General features: G+C 41.8%; 1 pseudogene; it reads right to left on the reverse strand.

Moving 5' to 3' along the window:
* Positions 1–11,966: 11,966 nt before the first annotated feature.
* Positions 11,967–14,065, reverse strand: LOC138177399 (TAF5-like RNA polymerase II p300/CBP-associated factor-associated factor 65 kDa subunit 5L; annotated as a pseudogene).
* Between the last annotated feature and the right edge of the window lie 4,306 nt (positions 14,066–18,371).

Consider the following 18,371-nt stretch of genomic DNA (forward strand, 5'->3'; position numbering starts at 1 on the left):
ACATATATATATATATATATACACACACACACACACACACACACACACACACACACACACACACACACTGTGGCTAGTAACAAACACATCGAAGATAGCACTTGACCTATGATTTTTTGAAGGACCTTGAACCTGGGGAAGCCTTTCTGAGGGGCCCCACACACGAGAGAAGGTGCAGCAAGTGCAATAATGATAAGTATATTATAAAATCAAGTATTGTGTGAAATCTGAAAAAAGTCAGTGTTGACTGGATGGGATTAGGACAGCCTTAATGAGGGAGGTGATTACATATGAAGAGGGAAAGTAATTTCTAAGCATGAGGAACACCATGGACAAAGGTGAATTGGCATGAGAGCACAGTGTGTAACTTATATACTTATAAGGAGTAGAAAGTGGTTGGTGGTTGGACTATAGAATGCACAGAGGAGTAAATGTGATCAATAAGAAGCAAATGAAGGTAGAGAGCTTTTAACATTGGGTAGAAGACCTTAAATTTGGCCATTTTAATAATAGGGAGCTCCCAAGGATTTTCTAACAGGGACATGACATGATTAGATGTATACAAAAGAAATACCAGTGATATAAAAGAATTGACTAAAGGAGGAGAGAGAGTAGAAGCAGAAAAATGGATTTGGAGACTATTTCAATTACTAAAGGGGGTAGTGATACGGTCTTATACTAGATGAGAGATATATTGGGCAGATAGAGCTGCCCAGACCTAATAACAAATTGGGTATGAGAAGTGATGAAGAGATTGTAAAGGTAAACAACCTTGAAAAGACTCTGATAAAAGCAAATGACCAACCACTCTTCCAAGGGACCAATGATGAACTGTGCTATCCATTTCCTGGCAGAGAATGAGGAACTCAGGCTGTATAATGAGACATCCATTTTGGGACATGGTCAATGTGGGAGTTTGTTTGCTCAACTGTTCATATTTATTTTTTCCAAAGAGGGAGTAGAGTGTGAGGAAAAGAAAATAAATGCTTATTAACTGAGGGGAAAAAAAGGGTTTAGGAGAGGGAAGACTGAAAAGTAACCACAAAGTTAACAAAATGTCACAGAGGTAAATAGAGGGCAGAGATAGACAGAATTAGTCAAGTCAGAAAAAGGAATAGGTTTAGGGAAAAAGATAATAAACTCACCATTAAAAGGAGTTTAGAAGGCATTGCTCACATAAATCAAGTAACTGGACTCTTTTTAGATAGTGGGATTAGATAGAACTCTTGACGGTTCTATAAACTCTAGATTTCCTATTCAGACATTTTTCAGTTAGTTGTGTCCAACTCTTGGCGACCCCATCTGGGGTTTCCTTGGCAAAAATACTAGAGTGTCTGTTTTGCCATTTCTTTCTCCAGTCCACTTTACAGAGGAGAAACTCAATCTAATAGGGTGAAGTGACTTGCCCAGGGTCACACAGCTAGTAAGGGTCTAAGGCCAGATTTGAACTCAGGAAGATGAGTCTTCCTGACCCCAGGCCCAGCACTCTATCCACTGCACCATCTACCTACCCTTTTATGTCTCCTTGCTTAGTATTATTGGTAGTTTCTTCCTCACCATGAGCCCATGACCAAGGTCTTTTGCATTCTGCTTATTCTTTAAAATTTCTTCTTTACTCTGTAGGAGGCATCATAGAGTAGTGAGTGGAAAGAATGTTAGCCTGAACTAGGAGTCAGCAAAACCCTGGGAAAGTTATACTCACTCTCTGGGCCTCACTTTCCTAATCTTTAAAATAAGAAGTCTAGATTAGTTCACTTTGAAGGTCCTCGCAGCTCTGAAATTCCATCATCTGCCATAATTTGTAAGGGCAAGTAGTTTTTACAGTCATTTATATGAATTCTTCCTCACTGCATCTACTCAAGATAAATGAGAAATTACAACAGTTATTTGATGGATTGGGAACCAAGTGTGGTCATGTCTCCCTACAACTACAAAATTCATTGCTCTTTGGTCAAATCGTTGGCTTGACCACAATCTCCCAGAAGTTGGGAAGATGGACTCATTTCCAGTTTAGGTGATTGTGAAGCAAAAATTAATGTTGGCCCTGGACAGAGGCACTGGGATTACAGATGTGCCAAGCAAAAGAGCATCTGGAAAAACACCATATCCTAAGGTGACTTTAAAGGAGCTCCTGTGGGGATAGGTCCTCTTCATGCATCTAGCACAGTGAACACTCAATCACTGTTGATTGGATGATTGAATGAATGGACCTAGAGGGAACACTAATATGGAAAGCATCTTGGGATACCCAGCCACTATGACACAAGAAAGTTTAAAAAAAGGAATTTTTTTTTCTTTTTTTTTTTAATGAGCAATTGGGGTTAAATAACTTGCTCAAGGTGACACGGCCAGTTATTTCTGGGTGTGGTGCTAAGTGTCAGACCCCGGATACGATCCCCAGTTCATCCCGATACTGGAGTCGGTGCTCTTACTTGCTGAGCCACCTGGCCGCCCCAAAAAAAGGAATTTTTAAAAGGAAGGGAGCTTGAAGTAATAACCCGGGAGTCTGTGTGACCTTAGGAAATTCACTACAGATCTCTAAAATTAGGCCATCAAGTGGAACATTCTCAATTTTCTTTACAGAAGCCCAGAGGGTTAAATTACTTGCCCAAGGTGACACCGGTAAGGAAGTACTAGGTGGCAGGTAGAATTTGAACCCAGGTCCTCTGACTCTGAGTCAGTGCTCCCTGCCTCTCCATCTTCCTTTATTCTGTCCCTACTTGCTTCATCTGTAAATAAAGTTAATGGACCAGTTGACCTTAAAGCTTCCTTTTAGCTTTATGATCCTCTCTAAGCATTTCTTTCTTCATAACCACTTTTTGTATCTTAAAGATTATAAGAACATAGATTTATCATTCAATCAGCATTTATTCAGTGTTTACCATGGAATCAGGGCAACTAGGTGGCAAATAGATATAGCAACAGATTTGAATTCAAATGCAGCCTCAGACATGTACTAGCTGTGTGAATCTGGCCAAGTCACTTAACCCCGTTTGCTTCAGTTTCGTCATCTTTAAAATGAGGTGGAGAAGGAAATGAAAAAACATTCCAGTATCTCTGCCAAGAAGGCCCCAAATGGGGTCACAAAGAGTCAGACATGACTGAAAAGCAACTCAACCACAAAAATCATGGGCCCAGCACTGTGCTTGGTACTGGGGATGCAAGTACAAAAAAATGAACCATTCCCTTTGAAGTCTGAAGGATCTTGTAGATCATTCAGCCCAGGGCCCTCATTTTTCAGAGGGACAAGAGACAGAGGGACTAATCCATAGCTTTGAATCATCAAAGTTTCCAAAGCAAGCATGGTATCATTCATGAATAAAGGTTTGTCTTTCTTAATGTGATAGGTTCATTTCTGAAAATTTGCTTATTAATCAAAACTATTTGGGTAAATTAAGCCATATTATAAATGTGCTTTAGGAAACTTAATATTTGAAGAACCTCACTGGCTAAGTACATTCTCTTTCCTTGGTTTTACAAATCTGAATTTTACATTTGCCTGATGTAGGCCTTACCTGTGTAGATGTTTTGTCAGACTTCCATGGCATGGAGGACTCAGGGCTACCTTGGAGGAATTTTGCTTGACTTGTAGCTCCTCCCAAGGAAACTTAAGAATATTTATGCACAGCACTTTTCAGTACACAGAGAGGAACTTCTCACTGAAAAACCTATAGTTTACAATACTAGGGAAAAGTTTTTGTTTTCTTTTAAGGAGGAAAACAAAACAGAAACTTGAATAAAAGCTTATTTGTCCCAAAGTTCTTAACAATCTCAAATGCAATAGTTTCTCTTACTGAAGCTTCTTCTAGAGTCCTGTCTTTGTCTGATGTCCTCTTCTGACAGTTCCATGAATTCTGGGTCAGGGGTAGTGCGCTCTTGCTCATTCTCTCCCCCCCCCCCCATTCTCTCTCTTCCTCTTTCTTTATCTCTTTTGCTTTCATTCTTTCTCTCTCCTTTTCCTCTATCCTTCTCTCTCTTCCTCTTTCTTTTTTTTTAAGCAATTGGGGTTAAGTAACTTGCCCAAGTTTACATGGCCAGTTTTTTTGTGTGGGTGTTAAATATCTGAGGCTGGAACTGATCCCAGGTCCTCCCGACTCCAGGGCCAGCACTCTTACTGCGCCACCTAGCCACCCCTCTTCCTCTTTCTTTATCTCTTTTTCTCTCATTCTCTCTCCCTCTCTCTCTTTCTCCCTTCATCTTTCATTCTCACTCTTCCTCTTTATCTCTTTTGATCTTGTTTTTTCTCTCTAATTTCCTCTATCCTTCTCTCTTCCTCTTTCTTTATCTCTTTATCTCTCTTTCTCTCTCCCTCTCTCTCTTTCTCCCTCCATCTTTCATTCTCTCTTCCTCTTTATCTCTTTTCTCTCATTCTTTCTCTCTCTCCTTTTCCTCTCTCTCTCCCTCTCTTCCTCTCTCATTCCTTCTTTTTTTGTCTCTCTTTCTATCTCACTCCATTTCTCAATGTGTCTCTCCCTGTCTGTTTTCCTGTCTCTTGCTGTCTCTATCTATCTCTGCCTCTATCTCAATCTTCTTGTCTTTATTTGTCTTTCTCCCTGTCTCCCTCTCCTCTTCTCCATCTCCAGCTCCTGTCCATTCTTCTAACACAGTGGCCCAAGGTCTACAGGACAGCTTCTTCACGTACACAATTCGTTAGGCAAAGACGAGGGTTAGCTATCTTTACCTGATATTTCCCTCATACAAAGTGAGGAGAAAATCTCCAGCATCCTCCTTGTTTCACCTGAGCAACACTATTATTTTCATTCAAATCCCAGGCCTGTTGTTTACTTTGTGACCTTAGAAAAGTTACTCTCTTTGGGCCCCGGCTCTTTCATTTGTAAAAATAAATACTAGACAATCTCCAACTTCCTTTCCAGCTCTGGATCTTCTTTTTTTTTTTTTTTTAAAGCAATTGGGGTTAAATAACTTGCTCAAGGTTACACGGCCAGGTATTACTTCTGGGTGTGGTGCTGAGTATCTGAGCCCAGATTTGATCCAGGTCATCCTGACACTGGAGCCGGTGCTCTTACTCGCTGAGCCACCCGGCCACCCCTAAGCAATTGGGGTTAAGTAACTTGCTCAAGGTTACACGGCCAGGTGTTTCTGGGTGGGTGCTAAGTGTCTGAGCCCAGGATTCGATCTCCAGGTCTTCTCAGCACTGGAGCCGGTGCTCTTACTTGCTGTGCTACCTGGCCGCCCCTGGATCTTATTTCTTGCCAATAAGTACTCGTGGTGATTCGCGCTGCATAAAATTATTCCTGTCAGAGGCATCCTGCCTCCCAGGTTTCCCAATCAGGTTATTTCATGCCCAGATCTCTAATTCAAGCCCCAGTTTTGGCAACAGAAGTGAAAGTTTTGCACTTCTCTGTTCCACATCTACAAGTGCAGAAATAGAAAGAGTTTTTGAAGCCTCTTGTTTCTTAAAACATGGATTAAAAAAAAAAAAAGGAGAGCTTTGACCTTTGGAGAGATGTTTAGGCTGGCCTAAACCACATTTCTGGGATAGAGCTATGTGGACTGGGAGGAGGGAGAAGAAGAGAGCCAGACGATGCTTTTCTTAGCAGATTATTTCAGGTCAGTTGAATCTGGGGAGTTTTATCTCAGTGTGTAGCACTTGAGGCATTCCCTCTCACACTCAGGCCCCAAGAAAAGCAACCCAGGTTCAAAGGAGATTTGTATCCTCTCAAAATCATAGCTGATGAACCCTCACTAGTATGTTTTCTATTAATAGTCAGTCAGAAGACATAAGTAGTTCAAAGCAAAGGGGTCTAATGAAATTGCCTGGTAAGAAAAGTAGCAAAAAAGCATTTCCACATAAGGCTAGGGCACACTCTCCCATTAATGGGAAGAGGGAATACCTGTACTGATCAGAAATGGGGCGGGGGGGGGGCACACAGCAAGGAACTTGTACCACCAACTCCAAGTGGCAGGGATGCATCTGATATTTTTGTTATCATTAATCTGTTCTGCTAGATATGTTCCCTGGTGGAGATGATATTCTCTGACACTCTATGCTGGGCTGTTCTTGCTGTGAGCTATGGTACTTCTTCCCCATAGAAGAAGGGTGTGGTTTTGCTATCTTTTTTTTTTTAAACTTAGAGCCCAGAGGTTAAATTTATATATATATTTTTTTTCTTTTTTTTTTTTTTTTTTAACGTGAGATAGACAGGCCTTCAATCACCCAGCCATTGGATTAGGGAGAAAATCTTAGCTGTTTTCTCTCCATAAGAACAGAAGTCTATCGGTTTTCAGAGTCTCAGTCCGAGGACCTAAAGGAGGGGTGGGGAAACCTGTAGCCTCAGGGCCACATGTGGCCCTCTAGGTCCTCAAGTGTGGCCCTTTGACTGACTCCAATCTTCAGTTCCCTCAAAGGGGCACACTTGAGGACTTAGAGGTCCACATGTAGCCTTGAGGTCCCAAGTTCCCCACCCCTGACTAAACTCTTTTGGAACATAGTAGCCCGCATACATTTAATCTGACTTTTGAATTAACTTCCTCCTGCTACCACGATTGAAGTTCTTGCCCCAAACTTGTATCTGATTTAGGATTAAAAAGTCCATTTTTATCAGTAAATTCCTGGTTATCAACCTAAATTGCCCCCCTTCAAACTATTTTGTAGTGCTGCATTCCAACCAGCTCTAAAGTACTATGTGGGTCTAAGGTTTCCTTAGTCCCCAGACTCTCTGGATCTGCTGTGTAAATGATCAGGTGAGGGAAGGAAAGAGCCAAGAGAGCAGCTGCAGCTGTTGCAGGGCTATGGAAGTCCCTTCAGATACTTCATTCTGAATTCTTGATGAATTTCTGTCTGAATGAAATAAATGAAATTCTCTCTGAATTTACATTAAAAAAGTAGCAACACCAAAGATATCAGGATCTAAGTCATCTCCATCTGTGCTTGTGTTTCCCTGATTTGTGTGTAAGCCAAAGAAAGTCTCCTGTATCGGGCTATATCAGGTGTGGGGGAACCTGCAACCTTGAGGCCACTTGTGGCCCTATAAGTCCTCAAGTGCAGCCCTTTGAATCCAGACTTCTTGCATTCTATCAAAGGGCCACACTTGGGGACCTGGAGGGCCACATGTGTTTGGGTTCCATCAAAGAGCCTCACTTGAGGACCTAGAGGGCCACAGTGGCCTCCAGGCCACAGGTTCACCACTGCTGTACTAGATTTCAGTCAGATTATACCAAAATGCTAGACTGTGGTGAGGCTATGACACAAGGTCAGCAGCATCTTTTCACCCTTTCCCTGTCCTCTTGAGTGCGTCTATGTGAGAAGTCATGTTCCTTGAATACCTCACCAATTTGTGTAAGCTTTCAGAAGACAGGAGGAAGTAAAATGCATTTAGTGTTTGCTAAATGGTGAGCAAAGGAGCTCAGGGACAAGACTACCCAAGTATTATTCTTTCCATTGCCCCCCTTGGCCCCTATTCTTTGGCTAGTTAACAACTCATGCACAATCTCTACCAATGTTAGGGAAAGGGAATTCAAAACAGGGAGAAAGTCAGCCCATTGATTTGACTACATGCCAGCAGCTCTGGGGAAAAGGGCCAATGGGTTAGAAAAGGGGCTGAATTCATTGTCTTAAGAGGATAAATAAGAATAGGTAAGTAATTAAAAAGAAAATCAGTAATAGGCTGCTTTTCTCAGTAGTGGGCTAGCCACATGACCCCAAAGAGTATAACCAAGGCAGATATTACAAAAGGACTACACACCAAGACAAAAGTAAGCTTCTTCTTCCAAGTTTTGCCCCAGGAAGTCAAGCTTTCTACTTGGACCTTCAGTTGAATGTGGGAGGCAGGGTAGGGTTGGACCCACTCAATGCCTTACTTACAGTTTGGTTTGTGGTGGATTCCTAGCTCAGCAGGAAATCACGAGGTGATGTCCATTACTGAAATATCCCTCCGTATTTTTAATATTGGATTCCTTTTTTTCTGACCTGAACTCTTAAGAAAAAAATAAAGAATCTAAGAAAAGTCCTTTTCATTTCCTCTCCTCACCCCAGACCAGTCGGGATTCCCTGTGGGACTCTGAGTCACCGACAATATGCTTATTTCCAGAATCCAATGCGATTACATGAAGGATCTACTATGTTCTTTGTCACTATGTTTCAATCCCAATCAGTCTCCTCAAACTGATAAGGATCCTTGAACAGTTTTGTTTTCGTTTTTTGCATAAAACTAAAGAATCCCCTGATCTGCCTATCTTTATAGTTCATACAATATCTGAGTGAGTTTCCTTGACAGTGTGATGTTCCTTTCCCTAGGGAGACACCAAAAATATATGCAGGTCAGGTATTGATTTGACTTCTCAAGTGTTCCTCATTTTTCTGTCTCTCATAACCTTTACTTGGATCTTGAAGCAGCCAGGCATGAGATCTCTTTACCAAAATATGGCTTGCCCTTTACCCTGTTATTTGTGCCCATGGCGTCTCTCAGGAAATATTTCACAAGGTCTCTGAGCCTGTTAATGAAGAAAGAATCTACTACATTTTTTGTGGCAGTATAAAGATTCAACCAGAAAGAAAACTCACATTTAAAATTATGGGGTGTGATACCATCTCCTCCCATGACCCAGTCTTCTTCCTCCAGTCCTGATGTCACAAGATTGGCTTTAGAATTGGGCTGCTACCCCCAGTGTATAATTCTCTTTGGCCCATCTACAGTTTGCTCTGGGAAATGGCCAAATATGGTTCATGTCTGAGTCTCCTCAAAAGCAGGAAACAGGACCTCTAGCTCCCATACAAGAACTTAAGATAATAAATAGAGTTATCAGACACAGGACAATCTTTTTCTTTCCTTACCCCCACAGGAATCACATGAAGTGCAAAGGACTCTGGAGCTTATTAAAAAAAAAATACAGAAAATACTTGAAGACCTCAACAGCTTATAAGTAATCAGTGCAATTACCTTCCCTTTCTGATGGGTCCTACCCTTTCACAGGGTTCTACACAGTTTACCCTCTCCCAGATTCATAGATACATCCTGTGGTTTGAACATCCCTTGCCTCCAGAAGAAAAATGCCCTTTGGTGCCTCTAGACAAGACATATCCTGACATTCTGAGAGGTCTTTCTTACCCCTGACAGAGATCTGTTGAGAGTTTGGCCTCTCCATAGGAGGGAACACACTTTAGACCAGACAGATAAGTAAGCCCCTTCCAATCAGACCTGGATCGTATGAATAAATCATAGTAATGGCAGAGAGAAGAGGCCCGCACACCACTGCATTAATTCCCCTCTGCTCACCAAGCTTTGGGGAACCATATTGATGGATCTTGTCCTTTTTTTCAAATGGTTGGAAATCTTTCTTCTTCTTCTTTTTTTTTTGGAGGGGGAAGGCAGGGCAATTGGGGTTAAGTGACTTGCCCAAGGTCACAGGGGTAGTAAGTGTTAAGTGTCTGAGGCCAGATTTGAACTCAGGTCCTCCTGACTCCAGGGCCAGTGCTCTATTCACTGTGCCACCTAGCTGCCCCTGAATCTTGTCCTTCTTTCTTCAAGAGACACAAGACTGAGGAAATTCCCTTTTCCTGGATACAAGGTCAGATTTCCAAAGTTTCAAATTTTACTCTCAAGGCAACTTCTGAGGTTAATTTTATCTATGAAATTCCCTCTTTTCTGGAGAGAAAGTTGAATACAAGGATCATGCTACCTAGGAAATCCCCCCTCCTCTCTAGGAGACTATGGTTGAGCAATGATATTGTCTATTTACTTCCCTCCCAGGACGTGTGGGTGAGCATACATCTGCCTGTTCATGCACTTCCTTCTGCCATGAGGTAGTTATTAATGGCTCTTAGGAGGAGAAGTTGGTTAAAATACACACACACACACACACACACACACCCCTGAATAAAAGTAGAAAGAAGGGAAAGGGTCAAAGGCAAACAAGCAAAAAAGACCAAAAGAGGTCTGTTGGCTTTATCTTACACTCCAAAGCCAAGGGTGGCTCTTCTCAGCAATCATTTTTCAAAGTGTCTGAGACAATAAATTCACCCTAGAGTGAGCCCCACTAATGAAAACTCTTCTCTAGGAAATGCCAAGGGGTAACTTTAAACCAAATAATTCATCCTAGGGTAGCCATGGTCATTAAGAATTAATCAGATGTCTCTATTCTACTTATAAGAGTGGATATTCTATATTCCCCCACCTCAATCAATCAGTGAAAGAACTGTGATGAAGTTGCAAATATGTAAACAACATAGTGTATATATCCTGTGATCTCTTTATGAAGTGTGAACCCCTTTGAATCAAGAAGGGCATAGCTAATTGGCTATCCAAACAAGGTAAACACATATAAATAACTGAAGGATTTTCAGCAGTGATCCAGGTAAGTGAGGAACTACTCATTCTGTTGGAGAAGAGTTCCAGTTTGGAGGATCCGTTAAAGAGTTGGAATTAAGCCCCTAAGGAGAAATTATTCTTAGAAAGAGAAGGGAGAACCAACCCTCAGAGTCCAGAAGAGAGCTACACATAAGGGGAACTTAATCTGAACTCTAGGAGGGGGGAAAAGACTTTCTACTAAGAGTCATGAGTTACTACCCCTTTGCCACCTGTATTCTTTACACATTGCCTCACCACCTTGCACTTTTAAGTTTGAGCCCACTCTCCCCTAGGATCTTGTGTTCAAGAGAAGGATGTACCCTTAGTTTGAAAGAGATATTTTTGGGGCGGCCAGGTAGCACAGCGAGTAAGAGCATTGGCTCTAGTGTTGGGATGACATGTGGATTGAATCCAGGCTCAGACACTTATTACCCACCCAGAAACACCTGGCCATGTAACCTTGAGCAAGTTACTTAACCCCAGTTGCTTAGGGGTGGCCAGGTGGCTCAGCGAGTAAGAGTACCGGCTCCAGTGTTGGGATGATCTGGGGATAAAATCTGTGCTCAGATACTTAGCACCACACCCAGAAATAACTGGTCGTGTAACCTTGAGCAAGTTACTTAAACCCCCCCCCCACTGCTTTAAAAAAAAGAGAGATTTTTTAACTACTGTTCCTGTGATACCATCTTAGTAAGTATTTTTTTAAACTAAATGCTTTTTTTCATAGAAAACAAAATACAAAATAACTCTTTTCAGAAAACAGAAATATTTAATCCTTTTCTCCACAAACAAATTAGAACTTACTTTATCCTCAAAGCATGGTTTTATATTTCTAAGACTTGTTTCACAAAGTGTTCATAAAACTGGTATTGCAATGCAGGAGGTGGGAGCAAGGAGTTTAGGGAAGGAAAAAACATTTGCAAAAAAGCTACACCCCTGAACATATGATAATATGGGAATTCAATTTTTCCAATTTCAATTTATGACTTACCATTGCAAATTACTTGTATCCCCATGCAACAAATGTTCTTTTATGGAGAGGTGCAACTAGGAAGAGAATCCTCCCTTCCCACCATCACTGCAGGAGCCCAAAACTTTCTCAGTCAAACCCACCCACCCATAACACCTCATCCAGGGTGATTTAAGTACCATCCAGAAATTGCCCTTTTCTCCCAACACACCAAATTCTACCAAATTCTCTAAGTCCCTGAACCTCAAAATTCCAAGTATCACAACCAGTGCCAGGAGTCAAACCTGAAAGATAAAAGCATAGATGGAACCCTCTGCCAGTGCTAGATTTCCTCTTCTCAATAATAATAATTATAATTATAACAATAATAAAAAAATATCCTGGTTCTTTGCAATTGCAGAAAATGAAAGACTTTCTGCCAGGATTACCCTTTCTCCCCCCCAACCCCAATTCTCACCCTTGCATTCCTAAGCCAAAAGGATTTCCCTTCAACCAAAGTGAATGATAATACTTAACACTTTTAGCACTGCTTATCTTCAAAGTGCTTTGCAAATATCATCCAATCAAAAATTCCTACACCCTGAGGTGAGGAAGTATTATTATTATCCCAATTTTATGAATGGGGAAAGTGAGACAGAAATTAAGGTGCTTATTCAAGGTCCCAACAACATCTCTATGAAATTCCATCTGACCTCAGAAGCACCTTAACTCCTTGCCTCAAGCCTACACACCATCTTTCTTCAGCCTCTCCTTCTCCAACCTCAATATTTTAGGACATTTTGGGGCAGAACAATATGGTATTTGCAATACCGAAGATCTGTCTGCCAATGGGAGAAAGGAAAAAGAGAAGGGGAGGAAGTCTCTTTCACAGTCAGTGATTTAATCTCAGTTTGTAATAAGACTCTTTTAATTGCAAAGCCTTCCACCACCATCCCAATTCATTGAAAAGAAAAAAAAAATTAATGTTCCTGATTTCCTTGTGTAATTCCAGTCACTGGAAGAAGGTTACAGGCCACAAACTGAACACTCAGTACATTACTCATCTGCCCAGTATATATACCAACAAGTTCCCTGGAAGAACCATCTGCAGGAACATTGCAATAAGTGTTCCGAATATCCCAAACCCAAACAGAGTTATCCATGGATGCAGAGGCAATCAAGCTACTATCTGGGCTGAAAGTAAGGCTGGGGATATTGTCCATGTGGCCCCTCAATTCTTTGTAGAGGGTACCAGATGCCAAGTCCCACAGCTTCAACCGCTGGTCCTCACCGACAGATGCCAAGTACTTACCATTTGGAGAAAATGCAAGTGAAAGCACAGGGCCTCCATAACCTGTGAAGAGCCTCACAGAATTTCCTTGCTGAGTACTCCATAAACAAACAGTCTTATCAGTTGAGCCTGTAGCTAAGTAGTTTGAATTGGGGTGGAATTTTACACAGTCCACATCAGCTAGATGTCCTGCATATATTCGCAATGGGTACGTCCGATCAAATGACCAGAGTCTTGCAGTGAGGTCATGGGAACCGCTTTCAAAGTATAGGCTACATGGACTGATATCCAGATCCCAGACAGTGTAGGCATGTCCTTGGTACAATACAGTATTGGTAAAACTTCCAGGGTCCCAGTATCTAATAGACATATCATCAGAGCAAGATAGCAACCCTGAGCTGTCTGATAGGAACCTCGTACTGTACACAGGCCCACAATGTCCTCTTAAGATCTTCATTTCTGTGCCCACATTGTCATCATCATCCTCTGGACAGATAAAGTTTCCAGTATGATGTCATTAGCAGCCATTAACTGAAGACGGACAAGAAAAGATGATGGTAAAATCCCAAATAAGAATTTGATTTATTATTATCAAAGTGTCAAAGATTCCCTCTTCATCCAGAACATCACAAGCCAAGCGGATGCAGGACACGTCCACCTGATGGAGCTCTGATTTTAACTTCTTGGATCTTAAGCTCCAAAGTTTTACACAGGAATTATCAAACCTAGCAGCTAGCAGCTTGTTATCTGGGGAGATTTCTGCAGTATTCAGCAATTGCTCAGTGGTATAGAAGGCATAGAAACAAATTGTGGTAAGTGAAGGGGGTCCATCCATGACTCTCTTAATGCTCTCTTGCAGGACATCCAGAGCAGCATCATTCTGCAGAATAGGTGTGGGCATATCTGCAGGCTCCAGGCCATTGCTCTCATTTCATGAGGAGCTGCCACTGGCATATAGCTGGTGGTCTGTTCTCTTGGCAGGCTGTACATCAAGATGAATGTGTAAGGTGAGAACCTTGCACAGGGCACTGTTGTTATCACTTTGGAGGTAGTGGATAAGGTAATTGTAGCTGTCCTCTTGGAGGCAGACCACATACTTGTTATCCAGGAATGCCTGGATCTTGAAGTTGGACAGGATGTCTTTCTTGAATGGTCAGAGTAGTCTTTAACTGCTCAATGACATCCTTCTGGCTGGCGTTCTGCAAAAACATTCCATGGAAGTGACTGTAAAAACTCCACTGTGCTCTTAGGACCATTCTGGACCATGTTAAGATGGAGGTAGACAAAGAGAGGATATAGGAGAGGCATCACTTCATGGCTATGCTGGGAATCAGAATCAGTGAGAAAATTCTGTAATCTTCCAAACTGTACTTCATATTGCTGAGGCTCAGCTTGGCAGGGGGCTGCAGACACTATGTTGGCACAACCTGACTCTGACAGAATTGTGAGATTAGCTGCCATCTCTTCAGGAGTCTGAGACAGCCGCAAGCCTTGTTTTAGGGGGCCTTCTGAATCTACATATTGGTGTCATTCTGAATCTGCTCTGTGTGTACTCGTTTCATGACTGAACATCCCAGGCGGCTCTGGCTCCTCCTGCCGCCGCAGGCACCTGGAACCCGCCGCTCTGCCTCCCTCGCCTCTGTGACACGTTCCCACTCGGGCTGCCGATTCAGCTCAGCCCCGGGCTCCTGGTCCCCGCCGCAGCCACTGAGGCTCGAGGCGACCATTCCATGACTGATGACACGGAGCGGGCCGCGGGGCTGGGCCACTCAGAGTAAGTATTTTTTGATAAAAGCTAATTGATTCTTCAGACTAGCAGAATCAGCCACCATGGGGGGGGGGGGGGGGGGGAGGGGGGGACCTGGCCTTCCAGTTCGAGTGGGATTTGGGAGGTAGCCCTGGGGAAGGTTCTGCACACTGTTCTGATCTTCTTACATGTTATTCATTTCTTCATATTTTGTGATTCACCCATTCTTGATCCCTACTCCCTGTTCCACATATACGACATTCAATCTTCCCTCTTGCCTGGAATTTTCCACCTCCTTACTAGTACCTCTTGCAATCACCAGTTTTCTTCAAGACTTATCTCAAGAGCCACCTTCTACATGAAGCCAATGCTAACTTGCAAAATAATGGATGCTATGGTATTAATGCCTGATAATAGTATAACTCATTATCTTTCCCAGATAAAATATGCATTTTAACCAGGGTCTCTATCCCCAAAACACAAATGACTTCAGAAATTTCTACCCAGTTCATTGAGTGGCCAGGGATATACTTCATTATCTATTTATTTCCTATTGGAGGGGGGAAGGCAGGGAAATTGGAGTTAAGTGACTTGCCCAAGGTCACACAGCTAGTATGTCGAGTGTCTAAGGCAAGATTTGAACTCAGGTCCTCCTGACTTCAGAACTGGTGCTCTATTTACCCCGCCACCTAGCTTCCCCAAGATACTTCTTTAGAAGAAAAAAAAGTCCCTCAAGTCATGTCTACATTATAATGATGATAAGATGCAAGTCCCATAATATTTTAAGCTTTGCAAAATACATTACCTTGTTCGATCCTCACAGCAATCGGTTAGGAGGTGGGTATAATTATTCCAGTTTTACAAATAAAAAAACTGAGGCTCAGAGAAGTCCAGGGAATTGCCCAGGATCACAAGCTAGTAAGTATCTGAACCAGATTTCAAACCTAAATCTTGACTCCAGCCCACTATATAAGATGACGTCCCCAGCCCTGCCAATGATCATTCTTGATGTTTCTTGACCACTGAGAATCTATGTGTCACTAGGAGATCAACTAAATTGGTATCCTTTGGTATTCCCTAATAATCCCAATGAAATGAGAAATACTCTGAGAGGTTTTCCCTACACAGACCAACCACACTCCTCCAAAGTCAGGTTCTTCCATGAAAGAAACAGTTAAACCAGTTAATGGAGTAAATTAATCTTCAGCTACTTAAAGGAACTAATTGACTGATTCAAGGAAAAGAGACAATCTAGTAGTCCAGAGCTTATGGCAAAGAGAAATAGAGAATGGAGGAAATTCACCACCTGGTTCTGGCCCCTCCCCAAAACCACCAATGGCTCAGTTATCTACATTAGGTCCAGGGTTTGGATGCCAGAGAAACCTAGATGATTAATCACCTTAATTAGTTGGGCAGCCAGGAGGCATAATGCTTGTCTTAATCGTATCTCAGATCTTTACTAGCTGTTGATGCAGGACAAATCATGTGACATCACTAAGCCTCAGTTTCCCTATCTATAAAATGGGGATGATAATAGTACTTATGTCTCAAGGTTATCAGGAGGATCAAACAAGTTAATATATGCAATGCATTTTGTCAACCTTAAAGCTCTCTCTCTCTCTTTATATATATATATATACACATACATATACATATATGTATATACACACATACATATATACATAAATATGCTAGCTATTATTATTAGAGGTCTTCCTGATTTTTTTTCCACAGAGCCCAGAGAAATTGTTGATGCTCTGACTACCCTCCCCCATGCACCCTTGCTTAAATGTGGATTTATGTAACTGAAAAGAAAATGAAGCCAAGTGGAGCAAAGTTGAATACAGGGTGAGAGAGATGTTGACAAGGAGGCTTTAGGGACTGCAGCTGGCCTGGGAAATGAGAGGAGACATTGAGAAAAAGTGGGATACAGAGAATATCATCAGGCAGAGCCAAGCACGCAAGGTTTCTAAGGAAAAAGAAACTGGTCCTGGTGAGTTCCTCAAGAAGCCTGAGAGTAGAGAGGAAACAGAGCTAATCCTCATGACAAAACACTTTCCCTTTCTGGAAGGTCCCAAGTGGCTTCTTCCCAAAGAAGTTGCAGAATGCTGCCAAGTTCATAGAGTTTCTCCTCTGAAATGGGAGAACAGACTTCTGAGTTTACTGGAATAGGGAAATTCAGGCTAATGGGCTGACTTCCTGCCTATAGATTGACAGACACATAGATATATAATACATGTAGATAGATAATAGTAATCAAAGATATAGACAGATACATACATACAAACATACATAGACAGAAAGATAGATAATAGAGATTTAGATAAAAGAATTTTATTTAGATGGGATATAGAGATAGATAGATAGACAGACAGATAGATACATAGATACATAGATGGATACATAGACGGATGGATGGATGGATACATACATAGACAGGCAGGAAGACAAACATACAGACAGATAGATAGATGGTTACAGTTACATACATAAACCAAAAGATAATAAAGATTTAGATAAAAGAATTTTATGGTAGATAATAAAGAGATAGATGATAGGGGTAGATAGTCGAGATAGAGGATCAATGGTATAGACAGTTAATTGTAGATGATAAATAATAAGTAAAGAGATTATAAAGACATATACACAATAGATAATAAAGACAGGTAATAAATGATAGATACAAGATAAGCACTTGAATGGAGAAATGATAGATAGATAGATAGATAGATAGATAGATAGATAGATAGATAAACAGAAAGACAGATAGATGGATGGACAGACAAGAAAATTACTGAACCCAATAGTCCCAAATGCAGAGAGTTATAACCATTCCGGGATTCTACAAAATCCAAGGGGTACATTATATCACACTTTTGACAGATCCAATGAAGGACTTGATACAACTCTATCAAGGCAACTGGGGATAATTTTTTTTAAGCAATTGGGGTTAAGTAACTTGCTCAAGGTTACATGGCCAGGTGTTTCTGGGTGGGTGCTAAGTGTCTGAGCCCGGATTCGATCCCAGGTTATCTCGATTCTGGGGCTGGTACTCTTCCTCACTGTGCTACCTGGCTACTCCAGGATAATTTTTTTTAAGGGAGATATCAAGACCAGGAAATCTCTTGGGACATGCAGCAGGAACGCTGCTTGGAAGTGTAATTGGGAAAGGGATCAATGAAGTTTTTCATCAATGTCCCACTGCTTGGGTGATGTAACTCTTCTTAGCCATCTTAATAGGGGAAAACTCCCGAGGTCAGGTGAAGATGAATGCTAAAAGAAACAAATGTTTCCGTGAGGATGAAGATGAAAAGGACGTCAGCCAGTGTGCCAAAAGCCACCCCAACCTCCCTTTATTGGCACGGGGTCCAGTCTGAGAGATGTTAGGAATACTAGCCATTTCTAAGAAAGAGCTGGAAGGATGTGTAATGACCCCTGCTGAGAAAACATTTCCCCTGTTTAGGGGAAACTGTCTCTGAGGAATACTAAGAGTCAAAAAGAAGCTCTCATGCAAGCTTTTCCACATCAAGTGGTCTTGCTAAATGAAGAGTCCCCAGTCAGGTAAACAAACAAACAACCCCCCAAAATAGCACCATCACTAGAAACAACCCAAAGAAGCAGTCCAGCAGCCCACATTGCCATGACCCTTTCCAGTTTATAAAGCACTTTCCTCATAACTCTCTGAGATAAGTGGTACAAGTCTTATTAATCTTATTTTACATATTAGGAAACTGAGTCTTACAGAGGTGCAACCTTGTTCTGAACAAGGCTGCATAGCTAATGTCAGAACTCCATCAAACTCTAGTTCCCTCACTCCAAATCCAGTGTTCTTTCCACTTAACCTTAAGCGGAAAGACCTTAAACTCAACATGTCCAAAACTGAACTCATTATCTTTCCCCAAACTCTCCCTACATCCAAACTTCTCTGTTACTTCCAAGGGTACCATAATCCTCCTAGCCACCCAGGCTTATAACCTAGGTGTCACCCTCAACTCCTTTCTCTCTCTCTCTGTCTCTTTCTATGTGTGTGTGTCTCTGTCTCTCTCTCTCTCTCTGTCTCTCTCTCTCTCTCTGTCT

This window comes from Petaurus breviceps, unplaced genomic scaffold (genome assembly GCF_028583685.1).
Source record: "Petaurus breviceps papuanus isolate PSGF00001 unplaced genomic scaffold, PetGlider_PUasm1.0 90407, whole genome shotgun sequence".
Lineage (NCBI taxonomy): Eukaryota > Metazoa > Chordata > Mammalia > Diprotodontia > Petauridae > Petaurus > Petaurus breviceps.